This window comes from Struthio camelus, chromosome 3 (assembly GCF_040807025.1).
Source record: "Struthio camelus isolate bStrCam1 chromosome 3, bStrCam1.hap1, whole genome shotgun sequence".
In the NCBI taxonomy this organism is placed as follows: Eukaryota; Metazoa; Chordata; class Aves; order Struthioniformes; family Struthionidae; genus Struthio; species Struthio camelus.
The window spans coordinates 45870925-45889868 of NC_090944.1; the positions used below are offsets into that span (position 1 = coordinate 45870925).

General features: G+C 40.9%; 1 protein-coding gene across 3 annotated transcripts in view; it reads left to right on the top strand.

The window, feature by feature from the left end:
• The window catches only part of BCKDHB (branched chain keto acid dehydrogenase E1 subunit beta), a 143026-nt gene extending 136991 nt beyond the window's left edge, over positions 1-6035 (top strand). For 2 of the 3 annotated variants that reach the window (XR_011140119.1, XM_068937628.1), the window contains one exon: positions 3832-4171. The gene's annotated coding sequence lies outside the window, so the exon portion shown is untranslated. Of the gene's footprint in view, positions 1-3831; positions 4172-5653 lie in introns of those variants that run through there. The other variant, XR_011140118.1, reaches the window with a different exon arrangement.
• Positions 6036-18944: the final 12909 nt, after the last annotated feature.

Sequence of the window (18944 nt, forward strand, 5' to 3'; positions counted from 1 at the left end):
AATATCTCAAAGTTAGTCCTATTTCTATGCATATTTACTTTCAGGACCACCTTTTGCATTTCACTAACTTTATTTTTCCTGGTACCATAAGGTTGAGTTCCGCTATGTGAAGTGGGGCCAATGAGGTAGTGGCTGCAGAAAGTAATGTAGTTCCACTTACAGTATTTCTCCAAAATTGCCCATTATTGACATACCAGAAGAATATTGTAGCCTGTTTTATAGAGTATGTGGTAAATGCTGTCTTCTTCAGTCCTTGCCTTTTATCTGAATTGAACTAAACTTATTAAAGACTTGTTTTCTTTTGAATCTGGTACCTCTGTCAGTGGAGCTATCCTTAAGAGAACTGGTTGTCTCTTCTCTTTCAGAAGACTTATTGGCCTATTGGGCCTGTAATCTGTTCCATTCTTGGAGATTAAATATTCTTACGTGTATATATAGAGAGGGAGACAAAATGGGGAGATCTGGTGGTTCAGAGACTTTGTTTAACCCCCATTCCTGCATAGGATGGTAAAGTGAGGGAGGTATGAGGAGAAAGAAACAGGTTCCAGGATTGCAGTGAACTTGTGTACAACTCAGTTTCCAAACTGGAAACCTGCACTAAACCTTTCTATGAAGGTGATATGGACTGAGACATATGGAGAAGTCATCTGCATTCATATTTAAATTTCTCCTGTGGGCTGCGTCATGCACAAATTTCACAGGAGCTTATGAAACAACTAATAAAGTCCATTTAGCATATTTAGGGGCTAGCTTATTGACTGGTTTTTTGTACTCACCATAACATTAATTTATGAGGTTATTTGTTAGTCCAGAACACTAAGGTTAATATATTCCAAACTGTCTCATGTATAGGGAGACCAGTGGTATATTTTCTCAGAAATTCTGTTACAGTTTATGTGTATTTGAGCACAACTATAGTCTTGTGGATGTTAGGAAAGTGGGTCTGCTTCTTGTCATCCTGCTGGAGAGACAAAGAGGAGCTAGCAGGTCCTAGTGGTGGAGAGGCATGTAGAGTTTGCTTCTGAGGTACAGAAACGGCCAAGCTGGCTAAATCATTGCTTTGCTCATGTTTCAAGTCATTTCTGTTAAGCTACAATCTCGTGGTGCACCTAGCTATTTTCTTCTTTTCCCCTCTTAATCAGATTTCGTTACTAGAATTTGTTTCATCCATTGCTTTCAGGCAGTTTGTTAAACATACGAAAATAAAATTGTCAGATATATCTGTAGTATATATCAGATTATCCTTTCTGTCATGACCTGAAATCTTTTTGAGTTAGAAGCTATCTGCAACTTCATTTCAGGAAGTCTGCAGTGAGACAATTCCCTTAACTCGTTACTGGATAACACCAAATTGTATAGTATTTCATGGTCTGCCACTGTGTTTGAAAGTCCTCTTTAGAGCTGGAAACAGGTTCTGGATGATAGCATGGAGACGTTAACTCCAAAGTTATTTTTACTGATAGCGTTATGCTTTTAAGTTACTGATTTGTTTAGAAAAACGTTTCTTAATTAATAAAAATTAATTCTGTATCTTCTTTATAAAGAAAATAAAAAAGACCAACTGTATCTGAAATCTGCTTGCTTTGTGTACAAATGTGCTTCCTGCCCAAAAAGGTTCATCTCATGCACTTGAATTCACTTACTGCACTGTGTCCAAGGCTTAAGCAGAGTCGCAAGCTGCATGCTACAGTCAGTCATTTTTAAAAGTAGCCTTATTGTCTTACTGTATATTTGGGTTTATTCAAACCTGTCTTGACAGTGTCTTGCATATACGTGGTTGCTTATCTTGAGGTTGACAGTACAGGTAGTTTTCATGCGCAAAGAGCAAGTTCAATAACGCATGCTGTATAACTCATCAATGAGAGAGGCAAGAGTAAAATCTGTATCTTTTAGTAGCTTCTTTGTGATTAACGTTTATAGCTATATTAGCTATAAGGAAAATAGCTTCCAGGTAGGCAGCTGTATTCCAGATAACTCTTTGTAGTAGGAAAAAAGATGAAGAAAAATGAAGTAATGAGATTAAGATGATTACACAGTTCCTGGATAGCTGATATGGTATCTGGCTGTTCATTAAAAAAAAAGAAAAAAGAAAAAAGAAAAAAAAAAAGCCAACACATTTTATAAAATATAGTCTAGTGATGTAGAAATATATTTATGAGTGGCTGTAGCATAAAAATGGCAAATGGCCAAGTGGTTTCCTGTTACCTTTTGCGGCTTTTTCTACCACGTTTGATATTTTGATTTCTTGTCAAATTTTGAATTTTAAAGCTGTCTCTACTGGGTGACAGTTCACCTGTATGAGAAAGCGTAGGTGTATATACCTATACCAATACTATTACAAAATTTATTCTATAAAAATACTGAATTATCATGCTGAGTAACTTCATTATGGAACAACTTTCCACTTACAATTGTAACTATCAAAAATGAAATAATTTAGTCTCAAATTTCCTTTCTTCTTCTTGGGTTAATTTTATTTATTTTTGTAAAGCTTAAGCACATTACAAGGTTAGGAAAGACTGGCATCTTAATTAGTATTAGGGGATGGAAGTTTGATTTTTTTTTTCTTTCCAAGCATGTGTTTGAACGGTTTTCAGCATCTGATATAGTTTGCTCAGAACCGGTGCTCCAGTTCAGAGAGATTTGCAAATAACAGGAATGCCCTCCCTTTCTCAATCAATATGTTATGCTGGGAAACAGGAAGGGACCCAATAGATACTTAAGTTAGTAACTGTCTGTTCTTTTTAGTCCTTGCTAGGCAGTGCCTCATAAATTTTAACTTGAGAAACAGGAAAAATATAAGTCCTCTCCCAATTTGATAAATAAAATATGAGAGAGACTATGCAATATCATTTCTTGTTAACTTGAGACTAACAACTAGTTTTTTCAACTTAGGATCACAAATCTCTTAGGCTAAACTGACTGCCGTTCATAATGGGCTGTCTGTAAGCCACTAGAATAAACAACTTCCAGAGGCTAGAACAGAATGTAAGATTCCTAGTTCTTGATTTTTATTTATTTTTTTCTGCAAAAAAATAGCAAAAAATTATGAAAACGGCTGGTGAATTATGTTTTATTCACAATCACTGGGTAGTCAAAATATAAGAGAGCAGCCTACTAGTGCTATGAGTCTGTTAGGATGATTGTTGCAAATCTCTATTTGTTGATCTTGGTCTTGTATTCAAAGCTTGCTGAGAATCCGTGCAAGATCAGTAATAATGAAATTGTCCTAAAAAAAGAAAAACAATTGGGAAAAGTCTTGATTGCAGTTGTTTGTTTTACAAGGAGCCTCTTCCCTGCCTTAGTATCTATCTAGCAGTTTTGGAAAAAAAAAAAAAAACAAAACTCAGCCCTCTTTGCTTAAGATACCAGAGTGGGATGGAAGACACTTTATCGTAAAGTTTATGTGTAAATGGTCTTAATTAGTGTTGTCTAGACAATAGACACAGTTGCAGCATTTCTAATTTCTGAGTGTCTGCCTTGGCAGCTTTAGCCTTTTAATATAGTTCTTTCTATATAAGTGCATTGTTAAATTATAGTTTAGATGCCTTTGAGGTTAAATGGGCAAGGGTGGTGTTTATATCAAATCTGCATAAGTAGCCAAACTGGAAGAAAGCATCAAGTCAGTTATGTTTAAGAACTTACCTTTCACCACTGGTTAGAAGTGAGTTTAATCTAAACTTATACCTGAGGAAAGGAAAATTATCTTATGTATATGCTACATTATAAATTTTAAAAGTGAGATTGCCATGCTGGGCGGTATGTGTTTAAGTTGTGGCTATCACTTTCAGCCTTAAACTCTGTAATTTATTTTGTTATCTTCTTCTGCAGAGATGAGAAGAACAACAGGGAAATACAGAAGCCTTCTTCAAAATTCTTGACGTTTACTCAGAGCTTTTGGTTTTGGAATTTGTATAGCACAGACTGTTTTCTTTAAAATCAGCTATCGTTAATATTCCTCTTGACTATTCTTCAGAAACTTCAAATCCCCACTAATTTTGAAATCAGTGATGGGCAGGTAATTCCTATAATAGTTTCAGATGTATTTAAAGATATTCCAAATGCAATATGAACGTTACACATTTTGCAATGCTTCACTAGGTTACATCTCTAAACTTCACTGTGTAAATATTAGAAACAGGATTTTATTCAATAAAACAAATTATGCACATGCCGTCTCTTGTTTTTGTTGTTGATTCAGGAAAACCCAAAGAAGTCCTTTGAATATGGCCGTGTATTTTTAATAAAATAAAGCTTAGACAGCAAGACCAACTTGTGAGTCTGGCCAAATTTAGCTTCTGACTGAGATCTGCTTTAACCAGTGTGATTAGTTGTCTATCTTTTATCAGTTGGGTGGCTTCATGTAAAATAGGCCCCAGATATTGATTTCACCCTCTGCAAGGGGAGTGAAAACTCCATGTTTCTTGAGAAGAGACGAGAGATTTTGCTGTTGTGTTAAAAGGTGCTGTAGATGATAGGCTACATTGCTACATCTACTGCAATATTTTCATTTAATTATTTTTCCTTTAGACGTGGAATGTGTCTGCTGCTGAACAGTTAAAAATGTATGCACTTGTCCAAAAAAACCAAAAAGGAACAGTACTCTGCCATATTCATGCCAGTGGTAGAAGAAGAGTCAGTGCACATGCCATTTTCTGTTGATGGGGACATAGAAATACAAAATTACCAAAAAGACGCTATAGTAAAGTTAAATCTGAATGTTTATTTTTCCTGTGCTAATAGAAAGTACACTTACCATCCCTAAGTGCAAAACGGATTCCAGTCTTTCAGATGGAGAGCCTTTGAACTGAGTAGAGATGTTTACTTAGTTTTTAATAATGTCCTTCTTTTCCAAATGACAAGCCAAGGATACTTGCCGTGAAAATTTCCTACCTTGTCCTACATTCCAGGACTGCTCAAAGGGCAGTGGATATTCCAGCATAGTAGTTTCAAAGCCTGCTTGGTACCAACTCTGCTCATTTTTCCGACACCTAAATGAAGTGTGAATTCAGCAGTTTCTAGTCTCTTTGCTTGTTTTTTCTCTCTGTACAGATGAATTTCGTGCTAAAAATCTGTGTTGCTTATTATTATATGCAGGAAAAACATGCCAGTAGCCAAATAATCACATTTCTACTCTTATTCAGAAGGAACTCCTGTCAGGGAGAAAGAAGAATATCTTTCTAAACAGATCTATTCAGGGCAATTCCTGAGATGTGGCAGAAGCACCCGGGGAGAAGCTCAGGAGGATAACTTCCCTCTGAGTGTCAGTGGATATTTCCTTCCATGTCCCCCCATCATCCATCCTGATGATTTAGGGAGTTGTTATCAACACTTCCACTGAAACCCAAAGGAATCTTGGCCTTTGGGGCAACATTTTTGATTTTAGGTGCTGGCGCACAAACACCTGCGTCTCACAGCCGTGTGCTTTTCAGGGCTACTAGGCAGCTCTCATCTCGCCGTCCCAGCTCTGGAGCAGTCCTGGTAATTTGGTTTGCTGTTTGTAAGATGGGATGAGGCTTGCCTTCCAGCAGAACTTAATTCAAAAAGCCATGTTCAAGGGACACGTACAAGTGGAAGGTGTATTATAATCATTTCAGGTTCTATTACCATTTTGTGTAAATTTCTACATTGATATTTCATACCTTCCCTGCAGAATCCCACATTATCCAGCTGGAATGAAAGGAGGAGGAAGAAATTTTGCGATAATGCAACTGAAAATGAAGCTGTTGATATGTTTCTAATCAAAATGACATTATCAAATCTTCTGTAAATGTCTTCTGCCTGTAAGTCTTCTGTAAATGCTGTCTGTAGAATTTCTTGTTTTAAATAAGCTCTATGCATTATGTATTTTATAGTTTTTCTGCTTGATGGAAACTATTTCTATGAAGAAAAATTATTTTAAAAAATATTTCTCTCTTTGTAGAAAATCAATAGATATTTTATTAAATTTTCTAAAATATACTGGCATTATATTTCAAAGCATATGAAATAGACACAATTACATTAGTGCCAAAGTAAAATGTGCTTTGTTACTTAATGGCCTCAGCGCTATATATCTCGTATTTGTGGTTTTCATCGATGCAAGCATTTTCTAATTTACTGTGGAGGTTAAATTCAAGTTACATATACGGAAATACAGAGATAACATAAACAAATAAAAAATATTTACTCTTGGTGATGACTACTACAATCTAGTTGGGAAGTAGGTTTTATATTTGCAGTGAGTGGGGATGTGTAATTTTTTTAATAGTGTAAAAATTATTCTTCTTTCCTCCGTTTTGGATAAAAGAAGTATTTCTCCCTGGCAAAGACAATTCATTTTAAAATAGATGCTGCTCTCACAAGCCTGCCTAGATGGCAGTATGCACTCATATAACCTGTGCTCAGGGATGGTGGCTGTTAAAAATATGTGTTGTGGAAAAATGGTATCTAGTTCTAAATTGAAAAGGAAGGTGTGCATACAAATAAGTGTGTCTCATTAAGTTCATCAATAATAAAATCCAAAGACAAGTCATATTTTCTGTTTTTAATCACTTAGATTTCTTAATTAGATCAATTTAATTAGGCAAAAAGTGTGAAGAGAAATAAGCAATGATCCTTTTACTATAAGTAATGGTTTCTAAAGCAAAACTCATGTCAGTACTTCTTGCTGTTAGTCTAGAAAATTAGTAACTTATCTTGTCATGCTCATTTAATACTAATTACTGGAAATAATTATTGTACATACTTTAATGGTAGATTTTGCAAATAGTACCCTGAGATTGTTAGGATTAAGTTGGATTTTTATTTTTAAATTATCCACATGTCTGTGTTACTCAAAATGCAGCTAGATTTTACACTAACAACTTCTTGTGTAAACTACATCTTACTGAATCCTGAGAGAGGAGACTGGAATTCAAGAAAGACCTGCAGAACCTTCATAGGATCACAGATTTATTAGCTGCAGATGAAAGACTTGTACGCTTTTCTCTTGTCATCTAGCTCAGTTAAGACTGTAGTACCATAACAACTTTATAATCATAAACAGTGAATCAATTAATAAAAAACTAATTTAAACCAATTGAGATGTTTTCCCTGTGGAACGGCAAATGTTTATAAGAGGATTATACAGTAGTATACGCAGTGTAGTGCAGTAGCCAGGAATTTTGACACGATGACCTTCCTCTCCTATGGTCTGATAATCAGTTGAGCTCGTGAGTCTTTTCAGATAGCTATCTGGCTTCTGTAGCTAAAAAATGGTGTTCACAGTGTAGTGGTTTATTGTAGAAGCTCCGTTCTAGCCACATAACTTCAGAGGCAGGAGCTGAAAGGAATCCATTCAGCGAGTTGGCAGAGATTATTATCACAGCAGCTCATGGGGTTCAGTGAGCATTATATGTTCATAACAAAATAAGCCGATACAGTCTGTAAGCTCTGCCAGCTTTCAGTAGACCTGAAATAAGGATGCCATTTTTTGTAGCTGTTTTGCTGCTAAGCAGCTCTGCAGGATATATGTTTGTTAGATACAGGAGACGTACATCTGACTTAAGTATAAACAGGATTTTTAAAACTTAATTCAGTTGCTTATGCTTTGGCGTCAAATACCACTTGAGACACCCTGGGGTATCCTACGTGGTCTCCAGTCTCTAGCTGCTGCTTGCATAGGTCCTATGTGATACCTGCCAGCCCCTTGTGTATCTTGGGTGCCTTAGGGCATCTCAGATGGCACTAGATGTCTATGCTCAGGCATCTAAATGGAACCTTTTGTTTTCTGGGGGCTCAGATGGCTGATATCTGACTGTTTTTCTGTTAGCTTGTATAAAATGCAGGAACTGAGGTAAGTGTGTGCCTCAGTTTTCAAAATAAATTGCTTAAATCCCCAGCAAGTACATAAGGTGGGATATATGACATGTTATGCATGTGAAAGAAAGGATTGTCTTCTGGGTGATGGGTGGACACTGGACTGGGCAGCTAGTTCCTATAGGAGAATCATTTAGAGCAAAAATCCAGCCTTATAAACATCCCCTGGCTGGAGTCAGTGGCTGCAGCTCTTTAGGTTTCTGCTGAATATCTGAAAATAGCATGTGGGCAGGACCTGGTTCAAGTCCAGCAAAGGCATGAGCAACCGTGGTGAGTTAATGGGAGACAAGGGGCTGCAGTCCCATTGCTTACTGCAGGAGCTGTGTGTGGGATTCAGCTGAAGACTGAGCTGCCTAAATTTAGATGTGAAGCTATAGATGTGTATGGCTAAGCAGAGCAGTTCCACTAACCAACCAGTATGTATTTTTAGGGTAATCTGACTCATTCTGTAGGCTCAACTGACTGTATTGACTGCCTCAGTTAAGTTGCCCGTGCGTTGTTATTTAGTGCCAAATGAGATGCCATTAAGGTGTCCTGCCTTGCCTTCAGCTGCTAGTGTAGAAGGGTTCAGACCTCCCCTAGCTTCTCAGCCATATCTGCTAGCCTAGATGCATCTTGCACGCCCCAAGTCATCTCAGGCATTGTCACTAGATGCTTATGTGAATGACAGGATCTAATTCTCTATTGCCTGTAATGGGATCACAAAGAGCTCCCATGGGGCACTGAAATTTAGGTGCTTAATCTCAGATGAAATCCACTTTTCCATGCCTAACAGAAGGAAAAGAGACCAGAGAAGCAGCATGTGAAGTGTGTTAGGTGGATGCTAGGGCCACAGAGTAACTGGGGCAAACAGCTGGGAGAAGATGGTCTGTCTCTGGGTCTATTGCTACTAGCAATGATGGCCTAGCCCATGCTTAACATTGCCTTAACTGTCCCTGGTCTTCTAACAAAAGGATTAAAATTTTTGATTTGTAGTGTCAATGAATTTGATCATTGGTCTATTTTCATGTTACTAATGCAACACTAAATTACCCCCAGCTTTGGATTTGTTACTTGGTTTGAAATGGTTTTGTGTTCTTTGGTTGCCTTTCTTAGCCCTATTTTTGTCTGTTGGGGGGGGGGGGGGAGAGTAAGACAAAATAATTGCACTAAATTATAGGTAGAAACTATCCCAAGCACTATTTTTGCTCATGTAGGTCAGTGGATAAGTATTCTGAAGCTTAAAATAATGTGCCACCAGTGTTTGAGAAGGACTCCCTGTTGATTTCTGTGTCTAATTAATTACTTTTATATGGTAATTAAAATCATTTCTGTTTACTTGCACTGTGTACGACACTCCATTTACTTGCAGCTGAGTACTTGCTGAAAACATAAATTGTCTAAGTTTATTATGCCAGTTTTTGTGCTGTTGTTATAGTGTTTGAGAGCTTTGTAGGATTCAGACTACCTAATCCTCATTTTGTGCAGTTTGGAGGAACTGGAGAAAGAGGATAGAGATGGATACAAGAGTTTGGCAGGTTTTGCACTTCTGAAGTTTCTCTTAGAGTAGCTGAATTCAAGGACAGTGCCCTGTTCTGCCATCCCATCCTACTGCTGTGTGCAGTGTTATGACAGAAGTAAGAATACAAGAGGAAAGTGATTTTTTTCAGCTAGATTATTCCTGACCCTTGCTTTAATTAGTTGCTATATTAGGGTTACTTTCCATCTGTCATCGTCAGAACAGTAAGCCAGATGAGCTGAGAGACAGAAAATAAAATTTAAAAAGTGAAAAAAAAGGGACACTAAGCAGAGAGCTGTTCTTTCATGACCTGATCTTTCTGAGCTGGCTGAAGATGATGACAACAGCTAGTGGTCACAGCCCTTATTAGCACCGCTATTGGCTTGGGCAACAAAGCAGTACAGATGAGTACAGTTGTTCCCTCTCCAGCCAAAACTTCTGTGGTTAACTTGCACCACATTCAGAGAGTTCGAGTTTGGGCTGTCTGGGGTCTGGTCTTTGCTTGCTGGGGAAAGGAGGGACCCTGGAGGAACAAGGTGGTGGTTGGAGAGCATGGCCTGGGATGCTGCTCTTGGAGGAGTGTGGAGAGGGCAAGCAATTGTGATTGCTACGTACACCCTCATGCCTGAGCGTAAGCAAGAGCTGCAAACGTTGGTGTTCCGCGCTTTATGTCCCCCCCTTTGCACAAAAGTGGTTTGTTTGGCTTTCCGGGGCTCTGCCATAAGCCTAATAGATAGGAAAGCCACGACACTGTTACCCCCTTCCCCTGTGCTGCCGTGCCAACACTGCCTGTGGGACCTCAGCAGCTGGAGGCCGCTCTTGCTGAGGAGCCAGCTGAGGAGGAACAAGGTCAATGTGTGGGGCAACACTGGAGTCCCAGGTGACTTTAATTTTGCCTGAGGTTGGTTAAGGAGCACTCACACAAACTGTTCCTCTACTTGAGCTACAGCAATACAGTGTGGGCGACATGTGGACTGTAACCTTCAAAGGGTTACAAAGCAGTCTGTGCAAGGGCAAGCTACGACAACATGTGCAGCAGCCACACACAGACCTGGTGCTGTCTTTCTCCAGGAGCTGAGTTGAAGCAGTTTGGCACTCGGCAGGCAGGAAATAAGCCATGACAAAGCATGGAGCCAGGACCAGCTCATCTCTGCGAGCTAGAAGGTGTACTTTGGCTGGCCTTGAGCAGCATGTCCCGGTGGTAGGTCTCCATGGCAGGTGGGATACGATTGCACAGAGGAGGCGTTAGAGAGAGGTGGTTGTTTAGTGCAGACCTGGGACTTGGCAGGCACTAAATGACTCACCACCTGCAGGTATTTGTAGTGCAGCACCACAGCTTCCCATGTGCTCAGGCAGCTTAGCCAACTCAGCTAGTCACTTTATTTGCTAACCCAGTGTTTTGCAGAAACGGGCCAGCCCAGATTTGTTTAAACTTTTTGACTGTTTTATGCAGAAGGCTTGGGGAGGGTGCCTCCAGCAGGACCCACAGCTGCAGCCTAGCCCTGCAGGCTCTCCTCTTCTGCTTAGATTGGTGCAGGGCAGTGACTTGAGTCAAAGCGGAAGACTCTTGAGAGGTTGTGTCATGTATGTCTTTGGCTCATGTATTTAAATGCCATAAAAAGCAGAAAGATTGTGCCTGCTGTGACAATAACGCTCTAATGCCTTCTGGCTTGACCTCAGGGGTTGTCAAAGATGCCTCTAGAGAAAGCAGTGAGGCACAGGGGAACAAAGCACGACCTTATTTAAGTGCACCTCGAATAGCTTCATGGCTTCTCAGGTTGTAACCCACTGGTCCTATGTTTTAGTCACAAAACACAATTTAACTTGGGAAGGAGAGTGTGGGCAGGTTGTCGTTCAAATGTAAATACATGGATAAGGAAAAGGAATAAGGAAAAGGATAGAATAACCAGCCTACATAACCATTTTTCCTTTCGATTTGAACCCCTCATCTCTTTTCCTAACAACTTAGTTACTTTTTCTACTACAATAGTTGACTTTTAACTCCCTTGCTGGTAATGAAACCTAACTAAACTGTTGAAGTGTTCCTCATTTAGCATTTGTTTACACTTGAGTTAGAAGTGGCTGAAGACCATGGGACTATGCATGTTTTGCCATAGGCACCCATCACCCATCCTCCTACCCACCTGCCTTGCCCTGCCTGCAGCCGCCCTGTGCTATACCTCATAATATTTTCTTCTTCCATAGCCTCTCCCTCAGATGGAGGCGTTTTTAGCAAGTTATAGCTATTCACTGTTCGAGTTGCTGTTAAGAGGGTAAAACATCCACTCAGGCTGTGATACAGGTATTATATACACAGGGTGAGCCTTTGGGAAATTGTGCTTTACCTAATTAACTTTCAGTGGAGAACTTGTGATTCATCTCATATTACTAGCAGTGAAATCACTGAGAGTTTTGCTGTAGGCTTCAAAGGAAGCAGAATCAAGCCCTTAGCTGTTATAGTGCTGTGCGTTAAGTCAAACCCAGTAAAAGTTGCTGCTGTTACTGCACCATGTGGCAGCACAGGAATTGCGTTCATTCAGCCTGCTAGTTTGGGGACGAGAGTGGTCAAGTTTTTGATATGGTAAAATGTTCTCAATGGAGTATAACTACAAAACCAAGCTGATATTTGTATGTGTGTGTGTGTGTGTGTGTGCGCGCGTATCTATATCTGTGCACACTTACTGAAATCAGTGTGGCTGCTCTGGAATGAGTCTGGCTTCTTGACATTGAAGTTCAAAATATTATTCCAAATGAGTTTGATTATTGTTATTTTTAAGGATAGACTGTCACTGGGTTTTAGTCATTTCCTTCTGCTGTTTGTAATATCTGTCCAGATGAAACAGATGAATCCTTATGATCATTTATCTAGATAGCAAAAATGGATTCATTTTCAAAATGGGTCCTTTAGATTTATTTGTTTATTTTTCAACCAATGGGAATAGTTAAATTAAAGGGACTTTTATTCCTTTATTACTTATTAATGAAGCTCTTTAATCTTTTCATTAGTTCTGATACTATGGTGAGAAAATTGCAAGACAAGCCTCCCCAAAATCCCTTGTAATGTTAAAGGTCATGGGTGCCAACAGTTTCAATTGGTTGCTGGAAAGTTTAGAAACTTTATTCAAGTGACAGCTTTCTTGTTCTGTGTAACAGCACAGCTAGAAAACATCAGCTCGCCCAGGTTAATCACTTTGAGGAAGACATGACTTGTTCATATTGTGCCACCCCAGTTCCTCGAGGTCAGGGGAAGTCTGCTGAGGGCTGTATGTGAGAGGAGAAAACAGTGGAGGCCTAGCAGGAGAGACTGACTCCAAAATGTCCCCATGCAGGTAGCTTTTTCTGGAATAAGCGGTTCAGGTCTGGACCACTACCATGAACTAAATGTTGTGTTTGTTGAGGCTCAACAAGATTTCGGATGCTCTGCCTGCATATTATGTGTCCTTATTGGCATGCTGCTGTACGTTCACTATCTAAGCAACCCTGCGTGCTGTGTGGATCGGGCCAGAAAGACTTCAGGCTCTCATTTGCACATAAGGCAACTTTTCAGTCATGAGCAGTTGGACTGTGTGGGTGGCAACCATTTTGAATCCACCAGCCTGCCATTTCCTCTCTCCCCGGTAGAAATGGTAAGGTATTCTTCTCTTCTGAAACAGAGATCCCTCACTTTGTAATTTGACAGTGCTACCACTAATGGAGCAGACAGACCCTGGTTATGGCAGCATGTTTCCTGAGTCAGTATCCCAAACTGGTACTCTGCCAAGGGCACTATTAATGATACAGACTTGAACGATGAGCTAAGCTGGTTCTGGTTCACTCTCTGGTTAGTTATGTACTCCTGGTTGGTTTGATTAAAAATTGTCACAGCTGTAGATTTGTTATATTGACCCTATCCAGCTGATGTAGAGGTGCACAAATTTTAGTTTGATAGTGCAATGACCAGTGACTGTGTATATGTGTGTTATATACACACCTCAGCATACTGTATGTCCAGTTACTTGAGTGTCTTGAAGGAAAAAGAAAACACATTGCTAAACCCTGTATATAGTAAGTCATCCTAGCGATGTCCCATTATATGAAATGAGATGTTCAGAAACATCTCATTCAAGAAACAAGAAAGTGACAAAATGTGGTGAAGACTGTAAATCATAAACTACAAAGCAAGCTCACATCTTTCAACAAAAGCTGCTTTATTCAGGCAAGGAAGTGCACTTAGGCATAACTTTAAATAGCATGCATCAGAAAAACTCTCTCAAATTCTATATAATTTGACATAATTAAATGTAGGTATTTCATCCTACTACAATTTACTGCCTTGCCCCTTGTGCCTACAATGTTGATATTCATCATAGATTGAACAGTTTATTTCAGTGAAAGCTAACCCACACTTGCTGAGCACAGATTATAATTATCCTATTCCAAAATGCCAGTCACAATTCCCTTAGTTGCCCATTTGATTGCAGTCAGAGCAAATCTTAGGCAGAGAAACATTCACAGTAAGTCGGACGCGTACACATGCAGGTAGATCCCTAAGCAACTTTAAACCAGTTCAGCGCCCTCGTCTTTCTTCTAGACTTGTATTTTTAAGATTGTTGTTTACTTTCCCTGCTTGTTGTGCAGTTTGTGTCCCTAGCCTAACTGCAGCTCTGCCTTTTGACTACCAAGTTCTGGGGATGTCATATTTCTATGAGAAAAAATTGTCTTAGTATAAATAGGAGAAAAAAGTCCTGGAAACCCCATTTTGTCCTTGTTGTTTTATTCAGACCAAGGAATATGTAAAAGTCCAGTTAAGGCAGATCTGAGATAGACAAATTGATTCAGGCAGGCATTGACAGCCAGCGCTGTTCATGCTGTTTCTCCAGATGCACATGTGCTCACATATATACACACACACACACACACACACACACACACACACATACACGCACTCACTCTCCCCAGTGCTTATTTCTAGCTATTTCTCCTATTTCCTTCCTCACCAAAGGAGGTACTGCTTTGTCTTCTGTATTTGGGGCAAACTGACCCTTGGGCCTCCTGGTGCAGACTGGCCAGCTCTTACACCAGCCCCTGAGGGGAGCTTGGTGCAGGAGCCTGGGGGACTCAGGAAAAAAGAAATGAAAAGAAAAGGACAGGTGGGTGAAGCAGGGAAGGACAGACCTTGCTCAGAGAGATGCACCTTAACTAGCAGCTCGAACAATCATCGTCAGTGGATGACAAAGCTGGTGCAGCACTGTGCAGAGCTTAGGAAAGAGCATGAGAACTAGAAGAATTTACTGTGTGAGATTCCCAGGGACTGCGACATTGAACATAAAAATGAATCATCGATGGGCCCTTCAAGGGAAAGCAAGGTCCCATGGGTTCAACACAGACTGACCCCAGCTCTGGTGCTGCCCTGGGAAGAGAAACAATGCAAACCACCTCAAAGGCAAGATGAACTCTGCTGGTTATTGGAGATCATAGGCTACTTAGGGGTATTTATGGATTGTCACTAAGCTAGGATCGGCTGTTACTATCCTAAACATTGTGTAGGTACAACATGGGGAGCGTGTTTCTGAAGGGGCTGATGGGAGCCTGCTGGTACCTACTGAAGCTCTTGCTGTGGTGGCTAGTGGGTTACTGCCTGTGCTGAATGCAGCCGTTGTGCCAGGCCCCAAGGACTTGTGGGAACAAAACAGCGCCGTTACGCAGAAGTGCCAAAAGCAACTGCCAGCTCTACTCAGTTAAAGATTTGGAAACAAAAGGCTGTTATCTAGTTGAAACCATGGTCTGAGAGAGCACACCCCCACCTAGCAACACGTGGCGTGTTTGGTCAGACTTTATGCACGCTTGGCAGGGAGATCTTGGACACCTTCTTCAAAGAAAAATACCTGTGCTTGACAGAGAAGAGTGCCACTACAATAGTGAGCAGCAGGGGGATGCTCAGGGGGCTGGGTGCATCGTGGCCCTGCTGCCCTTGCGCCCCAGCCCTGCACGGGCTTTTGGGTGCATGATTGCTGCCACATAGTGTTGCCTGCTGTGCCACGTCCAAGCAAGCTTCACGCTCGCTGCAGCAGGAGGGGGTTTGGTGCAGCTTGGTCTAGAGATTGTAAATGGAGTGGGCCCTAAATTCAACTTATCTGTGGCATGGAGCTGTGCTACTTCTGCTGTGCCAAGGAAGCTTTCCAATAGCAGCAGCTGAGGAGATCCCTTGCAACCAAACATGTCATGATCTCCCTCAGTTGTCTCCAGGTTACTTGCCGTTGCTTGTGCAATGCCACTAATGTGCAGGAAATGTTATAGGACATGCAATGAACTGGGATGAGATCCTTGCCTGAGTCAGAAGCCAGTCCATCGTAGGGAAAGACACAGTTGCAACTGGGAACAGCTGAGGAGCTTTCTCTACCTCCAGGGGACTTTTTCTTCTCGCTGAACACTGTCAGCTCAGTCACCTAAAAAACTGTTTAATCACTTGCACTTCTAGTTCAAGCTTGCTATGGTATTATATTATCAATTATGTTATATACTGATATATGTCTGTATTATACTTACTCAGTCTGATATATGCTATCAGGTTGAGTATATTTTTTTGCTGGGATGAAGTCTGTACGTTTTATTAAGGTTCAGCTTAATTCATTTGCCTCCCTTTTCCTTGCTTATTGCTTCAATGTTGGAAAGGAAAAAATGAACAAGAAGCTTCTCTGATAATTTGGAGCCATGGGTCGATCATGTAGAGGAAGTCTTTCAGAGCTGCTTGCTGAAATGTGGCCCATGTGCATCGCTAGCCAGAGACAAGGCTGGAGCAGCAGAGTGAGCACACAGGAATGTGGCTAGACTCCCAAAAGCGACTGCCCAGCAGCTCCCTGGGAGGCACTTTGTGTGGGAAATGTCCAAAACTCTGTCCAGCAAGGTCCTAAATTAATTTTTTGACGTTGACTTGACACGCATATCTGTTTTTCAAAAAATGAAATTGTTTTAAGTTCTGCTGTATAAGCCTGAAGGCCCACCAACCATTTTGGTGGTTTCACCGTTGTGGCTTTTTGCTCTTGTAAACGCTTTTTTGCCCTCTCTTTTTTTGCTTGTGCAAAAAAATCCTCACACATAAGAGAAAAGTACCAAATTTCTGCCGATGAGAAGTAAGTGCTGGAAATTCTACCAGGTAAATGTATTGGAAAAGAGGGATTATGTTTTAGTTTGTTTGCTGGGATCTCTTTTTAGCTACAGAGACTTAAGGCAGGGCTTGTAGTAACGGTAGCTAAAAATATTTTCTTGCAGATGTATGATTTCCAAATTGACATGGTTTCTTTAAAAGAAAAATCTATTTAAACAAAGCTCTTGATTTATTTTTTTTTTTTTCACCGCTGCCTCTCAGACTTGGCGGCCATCAGCTTGCAGCATAGGTACAGCTAAAGATGATGAAAAATGTGCAAGAGAATATGATGGCGCTTAGTCTTTGTATTTAGTCATTCCCTAAGCAATGATGTTTGGGCTTGCAGGGAGGGATTATCATTTCCATATATCTCTATTTTTACATACTGCAGCAAACATATAATTACCACTGAATTGAATGGGGCCTTCTGAGAAAAGGAAACTTCAGGCTTTGCCTCTCACATACCAGAGGAAACCAGTGCTATCAGCCCAGCCAAGGGTATCTGCAACTTGTCAGCTCCGGAAGAGAAGGTGGCAATGGGCTGGGATCTGGCAGGGATGTTTAACACAGTGGAGTTTTTTCCTTACTTTTCCTGCCTGGCCCCTGTGGAAATCTGCCATCCTGCAGTGCCTGGCAGCAGCGCTGGTGCTTGTCATATGCCTGGACGGTGGCGGCAGAGTGGGCACCCCCGAGCAGGGATGAGGCAAACGCCTGGGGAGGGGAGCAGAGAAACACTGACCTAACAACCCCACTCCCTCTTCTCGCATCTTCTGTGCTGCGCTGCCGGCCATGTTGAGAGGTGCCCCGGTGGGAAAAGAGTTACTTCCTCCCAGGTGCTGCCTCACCCTGCATCCCACAGCTGTCAGCAATTTTTTTCTGATTTTCCTGCAACAATATTGCTATGTATCGAAATTGTGAGACAGTGTGCAATCCCTGTGCCTGCAGCTGGGCGTGCTTAGTGGTAGGCACCAGGGTTGGTTCCTTGTGTATCCTGTCCTGAAGAGGAGCAGCACCCAAACATGTTTGCATCTTCAGTGCTTTGTAGGGAGAAACATGTTTTTATCTAGTCATTTATAAGGCTTCTAGTCTGCAACTTTTTACACAGGTCAGTGTCTTCACTGCAGCAAGTGAATAGAGTTACCAGAATTAAAGTCTTGAGAGCTCTACCCAGGTTACAAAATAATAGTAATAAAAAAGCATAAAGTGTTCATGTTGCATGAACATGCCAAAAGATACAGGAAAAACATGAAATTCATGGAAAGATAGATGAATTTTTCACTTTGGCAGATCCCATAAGATTACATGTCTTGAAAAGCCCTGTTGCAAGCAGTGTTTATGCAAGCACTTTATTCTGGAGCTTACAACATCTCTGAAAGTATTAAAAAAAATTCCAAGTTCTGGACCTACATAGCTTTCAATTATAATAAAGAGTTATGTCCTGTGGTCATGTGGTAGATATGATTGGACTGATCTTTTATAGCATTTGGGGGATGTTTATGTACTTGAAGTTTTCTAATTTGGATCCTTGTGTCAGAAACCAGTAGCAATCTTTTCACACTGCATTTTTTGAAGTATTATTTTATGATATAGTCTCCCCTAATTCCACTTTAAGTTTTGATATAAACTGGGAAAGGCAATAAGATGAAAAGTAAAACTGGATACTCCAAGATCCTCACCATGAATGTTTGCTGAGGTGAGCTGTTCGGTACAAAATGCTCCAGCTTTGTTCTTGAGGCCTCCTCTGGGTAAAATTACTTAGTGAAAAACGTGGCACAAGTGAAAAAGAAAACAAAAGTCAGTCCCAGAGGGGTGTCTTCTGCAGAGGAGCACACTGTGGCTTGGCCAGGCCAGAGGTACATGTTACTGGTAGTAATAATAATAATAATAACTAGGAAGGTCCTAGTTACAAGTTTAATTCCACTGAGGTCTCCAGTTAGCAAGAGAAGGTCACTCAGGAGAAAGAGGATATGCCATGGATATAGAAAGGGGAACTCCCTCCCAAAAAGAAAAAAAAAAATTGTTAGCAGTGCAAAATGCTTAAAAAGTGATTTAATAAAAGGAGATAAGTTAAAGGAGTTCCTGTATGTAACACAGTACTGGGCCTCATATACACAGCCCTGAGCATTTCCAGGGTAGATACTCACCTCCTGGGTTGCTCTGCCTCCCCCATGTCACCTTTTGTAAATCCTTGCTTCATGGGCAAGTTTCAGTGGGACAACCCAAGCCCATCCCAAAACTGCACCTGCACCTCTGCAAGCCGCGAGGCCCGTGTGTGTTCTGGATTGAGAAGCAGCAGTGGTTTATTCTCCTTATTCTTTCTTCATCAGCCCTTTGGTTCGGCCACCTCCCTGCCCCAGCAGTTCCTGTTGTGGTCGGCTTAACGTCCTGGCAGCAACGAGCAGCGCGTGCTGCCAGGACGAGCAGTGCAAGGGTTGTTCTTGGTGCTGGAGGAAGCTGGTAGCTCTGGGGTGCGGTAGCAGCTGC